The following is a 16,993-nucleotide window of genomic DNA, read 5'->3' as shown; positions in this document are numbered from 1 at the left end:
TGTACCAAGATTGCATGCCACAATAATTATGAACTAGCTAATTAGCTCAGTTTTTATTGTTTAAACTTTTTTAGCTATGTTCGTTTCTTAAAAGGTTAACGCAAAAACCCCGTCTAAGAGATCACACCCCTTAAGTTTTAGGCAGTTCCCGTAGGAGTATTAGCTAGGCTTTATTTAGAATTTTCTAATGACAGTTGTACCTACTATATTCATCAGGTCTTTCTGTCTGTACCAAACGACCCTAGGTAAGTACTTCCTCTAATGCTGCTTCGAATTCGGTATTTTTTAAACACATTTATTTTATTAGCTTTCCGTGGCGAGCTAACCCTATTGGCCAGTATAGCATGGCCCAACTGGATTCCGCGTGTTTTTTTTTTGTGATAAGGATACCTGTCATATAGGACGTGGTATAATGTAACTAGCGCGGCTTGAACCAGCGACCATGCCGCAGTCGGCAGTTACAGGTCAATTAGGCTTTATAATAAAGTATGAACATAATGCTGACTTGCAATGCAGCCCCGCAGGATGTCCTTAACCTTAACCCTGGAACGATCGAAGGTGCTTCATCATCTAAATAGCTTATAACCTAGAACGTCCTTTTTGCCCAGGCTTCTTATTTGCACGAGACCGGCAATGGCAACTATTTTATCACTTGTATTATTCTGTCGTAAAAAAAAATAATTTTTTTGGCACTATTTGCATAGTGCGCCATGTTTTTCACGCATCAACGAGTCAATAGTGCGCGGAAGGCACGCTGTCACTGTCCGCGAGCCCTGCAGTCCACTTGAATGTTTGCGTAAAGAGCGTTTCCCAGCGTACCTCACGTACTCGCCTGTAAGTACTTCTATCCCCGTGACAACCCGCGGCGTCGAGGAATTGCCCCGCTGCCAACAGATCAGAGTTAGGAGCGACCACTGTCATGGACGGCTATCTGTCAATAATAATAGCAATGTCCCCGACAACCCCACAATGAGGCCTCCACAACGATTCCTTCCTCTACAGGCCCACGGCCAATACAGGATACCTATAAAGTCGAATGGTCATTGTGGCCCTCTCCAGGGCTACGAATCAATGATGATTCCTGTACACGTTGGACAGATCCAAAAATAACTGGTAGAACGGCGACAGCAAGAACAGTAGAAATCCTATATAGAGGGTTAACAGCGCAGAGGGTTACTGGGGTATATGCCCTGACTCTACGACCCGGTCAATGTGGTCAACTATCGACAAAACGGTAAAACACAGCAGTCGATAATGATGGTGTAGGGATTTCATTCGCCTAAATACGTGCGAATAGATCGGTGTTTTGCTTCCGAGGTGCTATATGTTCATTCAAAATGCCCAAAGTATTTACTGGAGTAACTAAGAACGTCAAGATGAGTACACATCTGTTCTCTGACCTTCTCAAAGCGTTACGAGGAGGTCCGAAGTCACCGGCACACCAAAGTGTAAATTCGTCGATGAACTTTACAAGTAGACGCATAAGTTCTACTTCATTTGTTAACAGTGAATAATTTAAGTCGTTTCCTCAGAAGTTGTATTGGTTTTACTGTTCTATGCGAACGGGAATGGAATTGTTCAATAAAAAGTGGTTGGGCCCTTCGTTACAGAACTGTCGTCAACGGATAGAAAAGCAGATCCCGAACGTCTATATTCATTTATTGATTAGAGCTCCACCCGGAGTGAACTGGTGCTTAAATATCTTATATATACATTGTTTTTATCGAGCTGTGAGGGATATTTCGTCTGTTTCAAAGGGGCGCATTCATATATTTGAATATTTCTGTTAATGATATAATAGTTATCGAATCAATATACCTCATCATAATATAATATTTATAGTTAGTTATAAGATAATAATTGATATCACAATAACTCCATCCCAGAGATAGTACGTACCAGAATAAATTATTTGCTTTTAAAAGATATCGCTGTTCTCTAGTGTGTATATATATATATATATAGGAAATAAACATGTATTCGTTATAGTCTTGCTATTACGTCAAGCCCTTAAAGATCTGTTTCGGCTGTTGATAAAATAGGGTTTCAGCTGAATCAACGCCGAAATGCGACTTATGGATACTAGGTTTGTTCTAATAGCTATCGTTTTGGCAACAGATAATCCAAACGAATATCTACAAATCTAGTGATCTGGGCGTGGTACCTTTAGACTCGCTGCGATGAATTCATCTTTCCGCCATCTCCGCCCACTACAACTATACACAGGCCAGCACGAAAACGCCGCGAAAAAACATATCGTCATTTCACATCCTACGTCACATTGGCAAGCGTGTCCTATTCACAAGGCATGACACTTGCGACAATGTTTGTTCCACTTGCCATCCTGATTATTTCAAGACTAGATCAGTAACGCTTACAAATCTCTGACAAGCCGCTGTTCCGAGTTAAACGGCTGGGTGTCGAGGCAATCTTTAGCGCAGATGCTTGCCACGAATGCCGATCATACGTGTCCAATTTTTCTACGTTTATTATCCTTTTTTTCGTTCATTTTCTACGCCTGGACATGGTAAACCTCTTCCAGCGAAGTTCGGTACGCGACAGTATGCCTAGCGCAGTTAGTGGTTAATTCGGGTACCAATAATAAGATGAGCCGTCGACGACGGACGTTTCTGGCTCGTCTGGGTGGAAGCGGCCGACAGTTTAACCATAGGTCGTAAAATGTTGGCCAATACACCCGTTGCAGAGGCAACAAGAGAACTACGACTGATTATATAGAATATAATAGTTATCTAAGCGGGGTTATTTCGAGTTCGTGTCAGCCAGAGAGTCATCCAGTCGATTTATTGTTTGGGGTTCAGACAAATGATGTATACGTATATATATATATATATATATATATATATATATATATATATGTATTTTTTTTTCTTCTTTAATCTTCTACCCGCCAAGTTAGCGGCGAAAACATTTTTCCTACGCTGGGCTCCAATTCAGAACTGACGAGCTCAGTAGGAATAAATTCGAAGATATTGGGACACACAGGAACTGTTCAAGTTTTTGCGTACTTTAAAGATTTTTACCGGCCAAAAAAGCACGCCTCAAGAGCGTGTCTATCCAGAAAAAAAATCAATAAAATGTAATCACGATGGGTGAAGCTAAGCATTGAAATGCTATTAAGTTATCCAGCAAAGATATATTTAATCTATGCTCGGAAATTAATGTTATCCGAAAGGACAAAGTTTTCTTTTTGTAAGAAGCAAGCTGTAGCAGGCCCGATATTAGCCCTATTCCATCGCCAAAAATCATATAACCAAATATCCAAAGGGCAGCGGCATATGTTATTAATGGAATAAGTAGCGCGCGCATCTTAAACGAGATTTTGAAAAGCACATATTGATTTTTCTTATATTGGCTATTCGCCGTCCAAAACGTCGCAGTCCATTGACTCGCCAGATGAGCCAGACTTTGTTCTTGGAACAACGTCCTGTATTGTTAAACATAAAGGCTCAGTGCAAATCACTCAGTCAGAGGTGTCCTTCTCGTCGTATCGCGTAGCACCAAGGACGTAATAAACTCAATTGTATTATGGCGAAAGTGGCTACTAAATGCGTGCATCTGCAGTCTAGGCATGCTGACTGAACATCAGGTAGCAAGCTAAACAATAACTGATATAGGTCCTACAGTTGATTTGGCAAATCGGCCTGGATGTTCACGGTGCGGCGGGTTTGTTGAATAATTTGTTATTGAAGCTACTGCAAGATCAATACTATCGAAGATTTACACGTTTTTTTTTTTAATATACCTTTATTTTTTGTTTTTAACTTCGCTTAGAGCAATTGTCCCATTGCTGGGTACTGCCGTATCGTACGGCTATGAATGTTGGCTGTGGCAAGTACTTCGCTGGCTGGCACTTTTTAACATAGCGTTTAGCTTCCGATTAGGCCAAAAAGATTGTGTTTTGTAGAAATCATGCTGCTCTGACATTAATTTAATTATCGGATAAAAGCTTGTTTTATCTGAAGAAATGAATACTTTAAAATTTTCCCTTACCAATTTGACAAAATCTGAACAAAACAAGTTATTAGAAACCTACTAGACAGGAATTAATGTCAGAATTTTCATTTTTATTAAACTGAACTTGATGGTCCTCTTTGAATACAACCATTATAGTGCTGATTAAAGAATGGCGCTCTCTTTTCGAGGTCGTGCTCAGATCGTACTATTGTCGCTTACTGCGAAGCCAACAAAACAAACCTACCAACTAGTAACAAGGCGCATTTAAAAAACAACGACAGTTCGTACAGGTTTTAGAATAGGCTTAAAAATCCTAGAATTCTCTTCTTGTACGTCCAAATATACGAACGCTATGATAGAGTCATCTTTGTTTTTAGGTCAATCTAGTCATAATTTTTATAGCTGTTATTATGTTAGAAAAACACGCGCAGGAACGGTGGCCAATCTGTGCCGACAGCACAACTACGTCGAGCTACTGCCCTGCGAAGTCAATAGATGTGGCAATATGGAAACGGTACCCAGAATGCAGAAATGCAAATACAGTTGTGTTCTTCATAGGAACGCTCTGTCAGTTAACCGTTTATGAGTCTGATCGGCTTTGGTTTTTATTAGAATTATCTCTTATTCAGCGCGCACTCCGTACCTCAAAGAGCCAGATACGCGTCCGCTTCGTTGAGGACTCTAAATACATTTCAAGCCACCTCAGTGACGCAGGCTGCCCGCCACTGTGCATACTATAACCCCATAGAATAGATAAAATAATATATAATTTTTGTGTGGCTTGTTGTTGACATCGTATTACACAATTCGCATAGTCTTTTCGTGAAATTAAGCCCTGGATTGCACTTGACAATAGCTATTTCTGCGGATTATCTCGGCCTCGGTGCAGTGCGTATAATAAACGCGTTTATAACAGGAACGTTTCCCTATGGACAGACTGGATCGTCATCGAAATGCTCAGGCCAGGCAGACTGCTCACGCCAAAAAAATCGAAGCTGTCGTTAGAGGGAGCGTTTTTTTTGTTACCTCTCGCTGAATAGCCTGCGTAGTGCGGGTGGATATATAGCAGTCTGTAAGCATCGGCCATAGACAGATGAGTACACATTTGATAACTCTGATTTACAGCACTAATGTCGGGTGGGGCGGTGTCATAAAAAACATCAGCTACGGTCGTCGTTTGAACATATTTTCGAAAATATAAATATTTTTGGAAAAAGCTGCGCACCAATTTTACTACTAATACGATGGCAAACGATTACCAACGAAGGACAGAAATAAAGCGCAACTTTTGGGAAGATCATCGTTTTGTCCGTATGCTTCATATGGTGAAACTTATATTCCAAATAATTACAATAATTATTAAACGCTAAGGTCGAACGTATATACTCTCGTATGTATATATATATATATATATATACGTGAATGAATATCGTTACACAGTCCTACAGATAGCAAGATTAAGCGGACTGCATAACGCTATGAAGTTTCTGTGGATGATCTCTACTTGCCTTTATCTACAAGCACATATCATCAAAAAATATGTATATAAATTTTGGGTATTTTGGGAAAAGATTTTGGGTATGATTTCGACGAATCGACACGAGTTGTATTTATGTAATAAATGTTTCGGGTTTTACGTTTTGTCCTTCTTTAACTGTACCCTTAAATATATAACAGCACGTGTACATACATACGATAGAAGTGAAAAAAGAAGACGAAGTAAACCAACGACTGGCCTTAATTTGCCAAACCTGGCTCCGCTCAAGTCGCATCCTTTACTCATTCATGATTTAAAGAAGGATTTGCTGGCATATAGATACGGACACATCGTAACCGAAAAAGATTGTATGATAAATCTACTTTCTATTCCTGTACGTGCCTCCTATTAGCTAAGCCCAAATTCAATGGCTGTTAGCTGTTACAAATCGCTGGGAAGGTGCCGAGATGAAGTAAAATCGTATTGAGCATCCCTAGTCGCTTTTGTGATCAAAATTATGATCACTGCTGATTCTGCTAATCGGATACAGGTATAATAGGACGGCACCTTTTCTGCGCATTTGTCCTTAATTGATATTTTCAATAATAACTTGTGAATGGGGGCATACATCCATAGTATTACTAAACCAACATATCTGTTCAGCTAGCTTTGGCAGAAATCGAAAAGCAGAGTTGTTCTTTGTACGAGTTTTGGGGATGTAGTATGTTCTGCAATGGCAGACTATCCAATTACCGTAATAGTTTGCACGTTTTTAAGCAATATCATCTGTTCTATTTAGTGATTTCGCGTTGTTGACAGAGATGATAAGCATTTGGTTGTATGTGTAGGCAGCGACGTCCAAAATTCTATTTAATCTATTGTAATTTATTGTATAGTAAATACTATGCCTTGATTTACGCGTCATTTGGGTGCTGCGGAAATAAGTCCTGAATATATTGGTTCTATTCCTGTGCCTTCAAGTCTAGTATTCCGTTTATATCATAGTAACAATGATGGCGGTCAGGAAACTTCTTAAGGCTAGAGCACAATTTAAGGGCATCCATAAGTAAAGATTATCGTTCCAACCTCGACTACCGAATTGGTTGCGTTCAAAACGATAGCTGTCTACTGTTTTTTTGCTTAATTGACAAGTTCCCTTCCAAAACAAGATAGCTTTACATTAGCAAGTTAACGCGGAATCCCTTACTTGCCACTAGCATGTCGACATACAAGAGATGACACAAAAGCCAGACTGGGCCATTTGGCAGGAGTTATTTCAAGACACAAATGGGTATTTTCGTCTCGATGATATTTATATTCTACTGGTAATTTTTACGGGTTCTCGTAGATAGAAGTCCGTATCACCAGGTATAGGGTTTACCCGTCAATATCTATAGAATACAAAAAGAGAGTACATTTTGTGAGGAGCATGCGCTCCCTGCGTTTGTCCAGTGGTATCGCAAGTTAATCATATTAATAAAAATTAGTTTCTTTACCATCTCTATCGCGCGGATATCAGATGCAATCCTGAATATGTATCATTGTACTACTACTACGTATACATTTAAATCTCATCATATACAGTTGTATGATATACGGGATAGAAAAACGTATGATCAAACTCCTTCTTATCGGAGCAACTTGCTTAAGTGAAGCACAAAAAAGCGTTCGAAGAAGATATCGTTGTTGTTGCTGCCAGTGTTGTCAATAATAATGTTGTTTTATCAATAACAGCTAAATCTTAGTCTGCTTTAGCCAATCAGAAGTGAGACTATGTCATGCATCGCCTGTTGACGTCAGAGAAAAAAATCCGAACAGGGTAAACTGGAAACATATTACAGCTTCAAATATTACGCCGAACATCAGGCAAAGTAAGACGGCCCAATCAAAATAAACACAGCGGTGAGACAGATCGAAACTGGGACACAACTATAGCACCGCCACTAACACTGCCGGTTCGGCTCCGAAAACAGAAAAAGCGCATCATATACTCTCTCTCTCTCTATATATATATATATATATATATATATATATATATATATATATATATGAAACCCCTGAAAATAACGAATGTTATGCTTATATATATGAGTCGGCATCGGCAGTAGCCTCTCGGAACACGAGACCGGTCCAACGCACGGTTTTTTGTCTCTACGCGGCGTTACATTTGAATATTTTATTATTATTATTATTATTATTACTATGACATGAGCGGTTCAATACATTGCACTGGCTTTACGGCCATGTTATTTTCAATTAACGAAACAAAAACTTACATATAATAGCTGTTTTGAGGACTATTTCTATTACACTGGATGCGATAGTCTTATATCAATTTGCGTCATCGTGTATCGAGGCGGCGATATTAACTGTGAGTCCATTCTTCGATGAACGACGTACGGTGGATCAGCCATCGGTAACCCTGATCAAAATCGGCCAGATTGGAAAACTAATCGCAGCATACTGCACTTTCTAAAAGGCTATATTATGGAGAGTAAGTTGTAACTTCGGAGCATCGACATGAATCAGTGAACCATGTTGGATGGACAAGCAAAGGTGCCTTGAAACGCTCACATATATCTATGCTTTTTCAAAGCGAGCAGCCTGATTTGGATCTCTACTTAGCTCAATCTGCGACTTTTTCTACGAAAAGATCCGGGACGTATACATGTCAGGCAGATATTGGAGTCTGTGTTTAAGCATGACGATGGCCATTCTTGCCGATATGGCCTAGTTTAAACGCTATGCACTAAGATGCCCAACCGACAATTTTTCGTTTGGGTGGTTCACTTTTAGTGGGCTTACAGCTCTCGACGAACATTTAGATGGCTGGTAGCTGAGTCATCTTCGGCGGTTTACGACAGATTATTACCATGATTATCTTTTAGGAACCAATTATCGCTGAATATCAGGCAAAAAATAACACCGATGAGCACTACTGAGATGGCACTGCTCGTCAGCCCAATGCGTCGTCCATATTCCACTAGCGCGTAATATAACAATATAAGAGGAGTCCTGTTTTAAGAACTATTATACCTTTTGCTTTTTCCGTACATATAAAAAAATTCCATTCACACGAAAAACGGTCCTGCTGCGAATATCAGATGTCAAACCAATTGGTGAGCAGCGTGGGGTGGGTGCTTAATGCGCTTAATCTTTTCGAGTGGGTCGCCACGGTACCTTTCAATATGTGGTCATCACCAGCCCAAACTTCAGTGTTGGCTAGCGGTCAAAATAGGATATGGCTACCGTCAAAGGTCTATTGGAGAAACTCGCTGGTAAGTGACGGCCAGACCATCTAGTAACGGCAAGCCGTTGGTTTAGTATCGAAAAGGTGATTCCGAGGACTTGTTCACACGGTAAGCAATCTATTAAACAATAGATTGTTAAATCGAAAAGAAAAAAACAAGCTGTAAATATTATGTAAACGTTCTAATTAGTGAGTGGTGCACTGTTGTCGCGTAGACACGAAAGTATCATACGTGTGTACTGGCACTAGAAGCATCTATTTTCTGCAAGTGAAAACTATTAATAGACAAAAATTTCTTTCTTATAGTAACAACAGAACATCTGCCAGGAAGATGCTCGAAGACACCTTGATTCCTTTTGCCAGCTCCAAGTTTACTTTACATTGACCGTTAGTCCATTAAATGCGACGGTACCCTGCTTACATAACAGGTCTTTTATACTTAGTAGGATAAATCACTCGCAATGGGAACAAGGTTCGGCTGAAGAAATAACATAATATCGTAATAATGTTTGCTACTGAGATTTGTCTAAATAGCCTGACAGCATTGACTACTGCTAATTCTAAACCTATCTGTGAAGAACAACTGGATCAGGCGTCCTGCATGCTTCCAGCACACACTTTCATAGCCACAAGCGTCGATTTCATCAAATAATCATTCAATATGTGTACCATAAATTAGCTGATCTGACTGCTAACTGGCCTTATCCACCGACAGACAAACAGACAATACACGCATGCCTATTTGCCCAATCAGTAAGTAAGGTTCGCTTCTTTCTTAAGCATTAGATTCGGTCTTATTTTCCATTAACAGATATTTTCTATTTGCGACTATTACCAGCACAAACCGGGTCCAATAATCACAAAGCGATTTAAATGCTTATGCCGCCAGAAAACTTGAGGCTCAAAACGTGTACTTCACGTTTTGAGCTTCAAGTTTTCTAAGGGCACGAGAGCCCCTTAAGGGACAATCGTACGATATCGAATGTAGTCAAAAGCTATACTCTAGCGTATCGCCTATACCAGGTTGTACAAAGCGATCGAGTGGCCGCTAGTCTATTTCCTATCTAGAGTAAATCTGTCCTGGTCTTCAATGTCCAATAGCATCTGGCCGATGGAGGAACATAACGCTTATGTATATATCGCCAATAAGGCTGACGAACCCCCCGGGGCGAAACCAGAAGATCGACGGTATTTACGTTGTAGTGATCGGTTGACGCGATTTATGCCGATTGTTCCGAACTCATTATGCCCCTTATCTGTCCATGAAGACTATATATATAAGATGGAAAGATATGTATAGTACCCTATAGATATGTATACATATCAGGCATGTTATTGTCTGCTGCGGCTGGTCTTTGTGTGGCCAGCAAATTCGAGCGTTGCTTGCGTTATATGATGTCATCCAGAGTGACAATGGCTCGTTAGAGCAGGGACATTAAGGGGAGACAGACTTAAGAAAGACGATGCAAGCCCAGTGGGTAGCTGCCTGACTGAAGAATGTCCAAGGGGTAATGGTTGCATAAACTAAGAGCTATTTGTTGAGCTGGGGCCGGCAACTGCGTTCAGCATGAAGCCTCTATTGAAATTGTCACTGATAGTAATAATAGGGTAAAACGACGTATATCTATAGACATCCATATAAGGGTCAGAGCTAATTAGTTCATTGTAGAGTGCTTGGGTTACTCTCTGCCAGTGACAATAAAAAGGTTGAACATTCTGTGCAAAACTACGAAATGAAGTGACGCGGTTTAATGATTCTGTTTCCCTCATGAGACTTTCTTTTAAATCCACTTACACTCATCAAGCCCTAATTAATTGATTAGAGCATCGAACTCTGGAGAATTAATTAGTAAAAGCTATTAAAATATTGGATTAAAAAAATCAGATGTTTGCGCTGATAAAGGATGTTATGGCGGAAACACTTATTATATCAGAACACATAACGGGTTGTAACATTTAAAAAAATCCAGAAGCTGGAGTTTTTAGCTGAAGTTTCCCTGACAGGTTTTCAGTAAGATTCTAATATGTCTTCGCTGGTTCTTGAAATTGGACATTGTCTCGGCCTCGTAAACTCCTTCAGGGGACTAATTACTCCACTAACGAGTGGCTAGCCGCGTTCTGGGTGAGTTTATTGTTGTTCTTTTTCGAAGATACTAAACCATGCAGTTTGCTTATGAAGGATTGCTTATTCAGGTAGCATCTGCGGTACTTATACATTCAAAGGCCTATTCAGCTGTGCGCTGAACCAACTTCTATTCGATTGTAGTTCCATCACTGACGTGACACTAGATTATATCTGACCAATCGAGTGCCATCGTCTCCGGCGCTCTAGCCCAACCGCAGAACTTTATTTGCCTTCAGAACGAGCGGCCCTACATGCCAGCTACTGTGTTATTGTCATGGCCTATCCCAAAGTTCTGAAGCGTATTGAACGACTTCGTGGGGAAAGAATCTCCCATATTCGTATAGCACTTTGAAACTTGTACCAAGTTTTGCCAGCTCCGCCAGCGGTTGCTTGGACGGCACCTTGCTAGACTTAGCTGTAATATCTTTTCTACATCTGCCCGTCGTGGACCGCAAATGAGGTTATTACACACGCAGGTGACAATCGTCGAATGCTGCCAGCTTAGTTGAGCCGCTCTATCTGCAATGCAGCCCACAGCAGAACCCGGTGGGATGATTGCTGCTTGTTTGTGGTGGCGTTCTCTTGCCGTTTTTGGTGCCAACGTTGTCGTCATCGTCGTCGTCCAGGAGACGGACAATAGAGGTGCGGTTGGCCGAGCGGAGTGTTTTCACGCGTTCCTTGACGTCCGATGTCGTTATCGGGAGAACGCTTCGTGTATTTGGTTCGACTTCAATAGCCTCAATAGTCCGTCGGAGCGATAGCGTTCGACAGTCAAACCGCCGAAAAGAGCTGTTACGGGTTGAAGGCTACGATCTGCATTTCCTTAGTAAGGGCAGCGGCGTTCGCAGTGACGGCGAGTGAAGGTGGTTGAAGAAAGGGGTTGTGGAATAATTGTGTTGTTGCTGAGGATCAAGTGTCTGGCGAGGGGGAGACAAGGTGAAGGAGGAAATGGTCACAGCGCAAAAACTAAACCTGGTTATTTTTGCTATTGTAGATGCTTTCGCTGTGTGGGTATAGGGAGAATCTGCCGTCTGTTACTGGTCCTGCTCTTACTGTATTTAAACCGCGTTAGCAAATTCATCTAAGCTCTCGATTTATCGGGATATTTTGCGGATGCTTTAGTATATTGATGTTAACTGTTGCTAATAGAGACCACGGTTTGATAAAGCAAATGTGCAGTAAGCCGAGTTCTATTTGTACAAGATCATGGACGTAGGAAAACAATATCGAATACCGTAGAACGACGCACGACAACACCGAAAGCAATTTCAACGACGCGTTTTAACGTCGTTAACGACTGATTCGCTCGTTTTCATGTTATCTCGAAATAGATAGGTCAGGCGATCTAACAATGGCCAACCATCATATACCTGTAGCCGTGACAGCAGGGCTACGAGTGATCAACGGCCGATAACTCGCATACCTAGACGATACCATAGTTACCAGCTACATATATAAACACGCGTATAAGCCAACAATGACAAACTGGCACAGACTGCTGGCTGTTGTTATTGTTCTCAGATGCGTTTGAAAAGCCTTCCATGCTTTAGTAGGGTTCCTTGTATGCAACACAAGCCCATCCATCTATCTAGAGTAACTACGGCAAAACCTGCGGTGATTCCGCGACATGCTACTTTGATATATCTGTGTATTATAAATCAGCCTTCGAATTATCGACGCACGATTTGCCCGCAATAAGATAATGAACGCAGTGTTTGTTTTGATCGCTTACGTCCCGTACTTGAGCCGTTAAACATTCTCTTAAACAGCTGACCGTTTCTGCCAGCCGAAACGACCTGTGTCTCTCTACACGACCATTACCTGTCCCTAAATTTAGCGGATAAACATATTATCTACTTCGCTATTGCGGGAACAACGGTCAATTGCAGGACTCCCCCCCGGCTGCATAACGCGTGCCTATCCAACGTCGCGGTTTTTCACCGTCCATCATCCCAGAGACACTATTGGGTGATTAAGTTATGGGCGAGACATATGTGCGTACACGTAAAACGCTATTATTATTATTACTGACCCTGCTGAAACTGTTCCATTTGCTGTTGATAGAGGAGTACTGCCCCAGAAGATTATCTGGGCTGAAAATGATAAATTACGGGTGATGGATACTCAATAAAAATGCTTATTATAGTCATTAGGTGTAGAGCGATGCCAAATTAAGGGCTAAAGCAGGACAATGGGAAGATCTACTGTTGCGTTGGTATACTTGTATTTGTATTTTTGTTTTTTTTTTTAATTTCGAGCGTTCGTTTGCACTGACATTTCGGAAAACCGTCGGTTCAGAAAGCGCATATCTAAAGGCGGCATTTGGCAAAACTCTGATGCGTTGTTGAGCGAAAACGTTTAGCAGTATAGTTAGTGACGATACGCGCTTATTATATGAGGAACTGATAAAACAATAAGGTACCTTGCTGATACCATAATTACACCCAAGCAAACACTTATATAGGAAGTTAGAGGCACACAGTTTCACAACAAAGTCTTGCCGGATAACAACAAGTCCTTTTTGCTTAAAAACAAATGGTTAGTAGCTTTCTTAGGTTCCATGAAATTCAATTATATACCGGAAAGTTATTTCGAATATATTATGAATTAAGCACACAGCTTTCTCAAGACAACGCTGCAAATCTTAATGAAAAATGAGTGCCATAAAGTGCATCGATAAAGTATTTTCAGGAGCCTTATGAATTTTTTCTTCGCTAACACCTCATGTCCTTGGGAAACGATTATTCAAGATCGTGGGCGTGCGAGAGAGAGACAGAGAGAGGGGGGGGGGGGGGAAGCGACACGAGCGATATATATTGTCATCTTCAGAGCGCGTTAGCCTTTTTTTCATATCTAATAGCTAATTTCTAACGAAAATTTATTTTCTTTGTGACAGGGCACGGTTATGGAATACTATGATATGCGGGCATTACATAGGAGGTGTTCGAAAAACCACTCTGAGTTCGAATAGATGACTTCGCGGTTTGTCATCATGCGTGGATAAGAAACAGTCGACGGATTAGCTTTTTCTGAACCGAGAGTCACCTGCTGACAGCGACGATTTCTGATACATCTAAATAGATTGCTAGTGCTGTTGCGGGCACAGTAATGATAATAGTAAGCCAGAAGGGAATCCATGCGCATGGATCCTGCTCTGTGTTCATCCCAGCTTAACAATAAGCCGATACACAGACGAAAAGGAAAAAGGCCCCAAACCGTATATACTAACACGCAATGATAAATGATAATCTATCATAGCAAAAGGAAAGGCAGACCGTCTGCTAGACGAATTAAAGCCAACTTTCATATTACCGAAGCAATAATAAGCGAGGTTACTGATAATAAGCGAAAGTAATTTAACTAAATACATGGTTAGACAGGCAGGAAACGGGGACGATGCGGATCAAGCACGATTTAGCCTTGAGGCCTTTGATTATCAAGGAATGGACTTATGGAAACCATTCATTTCATGGAAAACACCCTAGGCCGAGGAAAAATTAGTCGTTATAGTTAACAATATTTTTATCAAATTCTGTGCCCTTTTTCATTTTCACTCTTCACAGTATATCTGATGTGCCGCTGATTGCTTTGTAGCCGCCATATATATCAGACAACGTGCGGCGCGAATTAACAACTAATCAAAGACGTTTGTCGTCTCAGTCAGTATAAAAACACATGATGAACGGCGTCCTGGAACGCTGGCGGTTTCCTGAGCATAAACAGTACGAGAAAAAACAGCTGCCGAAAGCTTCTTTTACCGTTGAGAGCTCCTTATCTGCGATGAGTAAGCGTTTCGTTCAAACGACTCATTATTATATGAAGCTCAACCCTAATGGCCTGAGCGAAGATCTCAAGCCTAGAAGCTGCGCTATAAGTCCGATGTAATAACTGTCTATCAGCAGTTTTGTACAAGACACTTGAAGCGCTTAATTCAATCGATATACCGTAAAAACCACGTAAGCTGCAAAAGGAATCCGTTCAATGAAGATATCGAACAGGCAATACGATAGTTACTTATCTATTCGAGATAATTTGTGGCCAACAGCCTAATTGGGTTGTTGATTTCATTACTAGCACATCGTAAATGGCCGTTATGGATTTTTCGTTATGTACTAGTACAATGAGGCAACACGAATACTGTCAACAGGTTGGCATCCGGATTTCATCGGTGATCTTTTCAGACGAACATAGAATATGGCTTAACCCTTATGATGCAGCATTGTTAACGTGACCCTATAGAGTTCTCGTCCCTTCATTTATATTTAACTCATGTAGCCATAAATGCTCAATCAGATCATAGTCCGAGTGCGTTTGTCTATGCCAGTGAACGCTCCTTATTATGGCCGCTATATATATTTCCTGAAATGCAGCGCCTTGCGATGCATGGTTGATCACTGGGGCAAAAACCGCCCTCGTCCCGAGGGTCGCGAATATAGGGCGATTTATTTTTTTATATGCAGCACTTCTTCGCATTGACATTTCACAATTTTGAATTGAGTTTCCATTCCACTCGGCTCTCTGTCCGCGCGTAGTTCGATTACCTGACTGTGTTCTGTGTGGCAGCAACCTAACAAGGCCCTCTGACGTACATACGTGCACAGACCCGATCCACTGCGTAAGGACCAGTCTTTCTCGTAGAATAAACATACGCATATATACCGTTCGGTTCACATTCGCTATGTTTACTAATTACATATACAAATACGTTATTGTAGCTCACGCAAAAAGCTCACGTGTACCGAACTACCAGCCTGTCCACATAGGCTACATTATTATGTCTACTATGCTATTTATATATTATCCATATATCTGTATGATTATATAAATCGATTGCTTCCATGAGCGTACAGATAGATCAGTGCTTGGTTTCCCGTATTCAGTCCATAAACAGCATGTGTTAACCCTATTAATTATAGAACATTTCCTCTAGCAGTTGCCTTAACGGTTTTAGCAGTTCGGCATATTACTATACTATATGACAGATAAACACACACGCACACGTAAATTCTGTCTTCTATTCCCTAAACCGTCGCTTTTCATCAACGAGCCGTACAGATACTGGCCTCTACGTGGAAGCGTGGATTGGCTGTCCACTATCGAATCTGAGAAACTTAGCCACCCCTGTTCAGGGCAATGCCTGGGGCACGATTCTGTCTTGTTGCCCGGTTCACGCTGCTGCTGTTGCCGCCGCCGCTGCTGCTGCCGCATTTGCCCGTATCTTTCCGTTGTGTTACCGACAGACGGACCGCGTATGGTATATTGCCGTCGCTAGCCGATAGCGCGTTCAGCAATAGGTTTGTGACTGGGCTTTTTGTATCAATTCGCACACGTTTCATACGGTCTCTAGCTTATGTGTTTATGATCTCGTAGATATTGGGTGTTCTCTATGGCGCTGATAGATAAGGCCATTGTCCTCGTACTCGTCATGCCGTCAGTATTGAAATTACGATAATCTTCGGGAGAGGGCGGGGGGTGCCAGTCTAACATTATCCGTCAGGTCAATGGACTACACACAGTATATACTGCGATCTAATATTCTATTTAAATTCGGCAACATTACGAGCAACAACGGCCAAAGTGTCAGCGATCACTTAAATTACTTGGGATTGCCGTGACGGCAGGGTTAAAACGGCGCCAAATTTCGTTGTTATTATTTAGCGTTCAATGAGAAGAAACCAATAAGAATTGAATGTTGCATGATCGTACAAGACGTATTTACAGCCTACAGTACGCCGGTCAACCTCGACGCCTCCTTTCAGAACAGAAAGCTGCTGAAGGTAAGATACGCACGGCAGACAATGTCGGACGCATAACGTATGATCTATGAATGCAAATGGTACTTCTATATGGCGAAATATATAGTGACAGCCGATGGGGGTATTAACAATATAGCGCACAAATAGGGGTACAGCAATCAGCTTCGACATGAGAGCCCTTTTTATCGTGAGCGGTTTGGTACACTTCACTGAAGTGTGTCGTAACGGATAATTACGAACTATATTTTGAAATTAGCTATTTTGCGGTTCATTCATGCTAGGCAGAAATACTCGCTATCCGCAAACGTTTGAAAAGGTTACCACGTCATGAACTAGCTCATCAGCTCATAGGCTTAACTTTGTCTTCGTTAAGGCGCTGTTGATATATGTATACCTAGTTCTGCGGCTCG

The 16,993-nt window shown here is 41.3% G+C and overlaps 1 protein-coding gene across 11 annotated transcripts in view; it reads right to left on the bottom strand.

The window, feature by feature from the left end:
• The window catches only part of LOC111248729 (Na(+)/H(+) exchanger protein 2-like), a 90,026-nt gene that overhangs the window by 49,116 nt on the left and 23,917 nt on the right, over window positions 1-16,993 (bottom strand). The window lies entirely within an intron of this gene.

The sequence above is a fragment of the Varroa destructor genome, unplaced genomic scaffold (assembly GCF_002443255.2).
Source record: "Varroa destructor unplaced genomic scaffold, Vdes_3.0 BEIS01000004.1, whole genome shotgun sequence".
Lineage (NCBI taxonomy): Eukaryota > Metazoa > Arthropoda > Arachnida > Mesostigmata > Varroidae > Varroa > Varroa destructor.
This window is presented reverse-complemented; position numbering and strand designations above follow the sequence as displayed.